The sequence below is a fragment of the Octopus bimaculoides genome, chromosome 3, assembly GCF_046866305.1.
Source record: "Octopus bimaculoides isolate indiv1 chromosome 3, ASM4686630v1, whole genome shotgun sequence".
NCBI classification, from domain to species: domain Eukaryota; kingdom Metazoa; phylum Mollusca; class Cephalopoda; order Octopoda; family Octopodidae; genus Octopus; species Octopus bimaculoides.
The window spans coordinates 136706757-136709256 of NC_142930.1; the positions used below are offsets into that span (position 1 = coordinate 136706757).

Below are 2500 nucleotides of genomic sequence, written 5' to 3' on the forward strand. Positions count from 1 at the left end.
GTTTCCGTCTACCAAATCCACTCACAAGGCTTTGGTCGGCCCGAGGCTATAGTTGAAGACACATGCCCAAGGTGCCACGCAGTGGGATTGAACCCGGAACCATGTGGTTGGTAGGCAAGCTACTTACGACACAGCCACTCCTGCACCTATATATATATATATATATATATATATATATATATATATATATATATATATATATATATATATATATATATATATATATATATATATATATATATATATATATATATATATATATATATATATATATATATACGTATGTATGAATGCGTACATGTATATGTGGTGGAAGGGTGTCTGTTTGTGTGCTTGTATACGTCTATTTATACACACATCTATACACACATCGCGCGCGCGAACATTTATATACAGAAGTATATTATAAAAATATATACGTGCTCAACACGCACACACACGCACACACACACACATATGCACACGCGCACGTTAGTTGAGTACTCAAGGTTTGACCTCTTTCTGTTTTCCTTCACGTCAGCTGTTGTGCTGGCATTGAAAGAAATCAGCTGAAATACCAAAGGCACTTAATAACTTCCTCGACCTGTCGCTGGGATTCGAAATCACGATGAACAGCTCTGAAACAGATATCGCTGGACATCTGCGAAACTCTACTAATACTGCTAAGCCATCGCCTTCAACTTATACTCCGTGCATCAAGCTCGAAAAGATAAAGTGGCAAAATTAACCTAGTCGTGATTTCATTTCAGATCGCAGACAGCCGGAACATGTCATTCATGAAATTATACCCAATGCCCGATAGCATTCTCGGATACGTCACCCAAATGTACGATACATATATATATATATATATATATATATATATATATATACCGGAGAAAGCACATAAAATGTGCAACAAGGTGGAAAAAAAGAGTACTCAAATACCAGAGGTAGAGTAATATGCTTTATTTAAAAGCAGCAGAAATATAACAAAAGACTATGTATGTATGTATGTATGTATGTGTGTGTGTGTGTGTGTGTGTGTGTGTGTGTGCGTGCGTGCGACTAAATATAACTAGGGTGTTGGAAAACACCTACATTACAAGATATTAGAGCTAAAACGCTCTAATGCTGTGGTTAACGCACATGAATGAAAACATATACACTAACAGAAACCATAATCGTCCGAAAAGTGCCGGTCGAGAATTCTTAATAGGTGTTTTCTAACACCCTTGTCGCATTTTGTGACACCTGTAATTCTCCTTTTTCATGTAACATTGTAAACTGCGTTCATATTAATTTTATATATTTATATATATATATATATATATATATATATATATACGAGGTTCTTTTTTCAGCTTCCGTGAACCAAATCCACTCACAAGACACTGACCCAGATGCCACAGTGGGACTAAACTCGGAACCACACACCCACATTTGCACATATATATATATATATATATATATATATATATATATATATATGTATATATATACATATATATATACATATATACACACACACTCACACACACATATGTGCAAATACATATATATATACATATATACTTATAAATGCATATCTATATATCTATAAATATTTATGCATGCATGTATATACATATATGTGTGTATGTGTATACATAAATATATCGATATGTGCAAGATCGTCTGATATGTATAATGTGTATATATACCTTGTACAACTCTACTGAGGACAGCATACCCTCACATACAGATATGATATAAAATATGAATATATATAAATATATATATATATATATATATATATATATATATATATATATATATATATCATACAAATATTCTATAATTATAAGCATAATCATAATTAGGGGTGGACTAATTGCTCCACCACCCACCGAATTTAGAAATAGGTAGCAGAAAAGGAATTTTAACTCCTATTTCTAAATTCGGTGTGTGGTGAAGCAATTTGCTGACCCCTAATTATAATTATGCTTATAATTATAGAATATTTGTATGTATGTGTATATATATATATATATATATATATATATATATATATATATATATATATATATAAAGAGAGAGAGAGAGAGATGCATTTTGTTATTATTCTATTATATATATATATATATAAACGATAGAGCGCTGAAAAGTTCCTGATTTTAAGGGTATCACAAAAGGTCTGGCTGGAGCCTCAACCATGGGAGTTCTTTTACAGGGCTTAGAAAATCTGAAGGACCGTTGCGATAGGTGTGTGAATCTGAGAGAGGAACATGTTGGATAAAATCATAATTAACCGATCCTCCTGTATTTTCTTTTACCCAAGACCAGGAACTTTCCAGCACCTCCTCGTGTGCATGTGTGTGTGTACACACACGCACATATACACACACACATAAGGCGGTGCTCCCGCATGGCAACAGTCGAATGACTGAAACAAATAAAAGAATATATATATATATATATATGCCATGTACCTTAGTTGAAAAGATGCACGTGGTTTTCTATATGCTTGTGTATGCGTGTG

The 2500-nt window shown here is 33.1% G+C and overlaps 2 protein-coding genes across 3 annotated transcripts in view; one reads left to right on the plus strand and one right to left on the minus strand.

The window, feature by feature from the left end:
• LOC106872480 (leukocyte tyrosine kinase receptor) overlaps positions 1 to 2500 on the minus strand; it is a 466463-nt gene that overhangs the window by 462952 nt on the left and 1011 nt on the right. The window lies entirely within an intron of this gene.
• Positions 2490 to 2500, plus strand: part of LOC106880211 (uncharacterized) — a 137410-nt gene continuing 137399 nt past the window's right edge. The window contains exon 1 of the mRNA XM_052966131.2: positions 2490 to 2500. This exon is cut by the window's right edge and continues 74 nt beyond it. The gene's annotated coding sequence lies outside the window, so the exon portion shown is untranslated.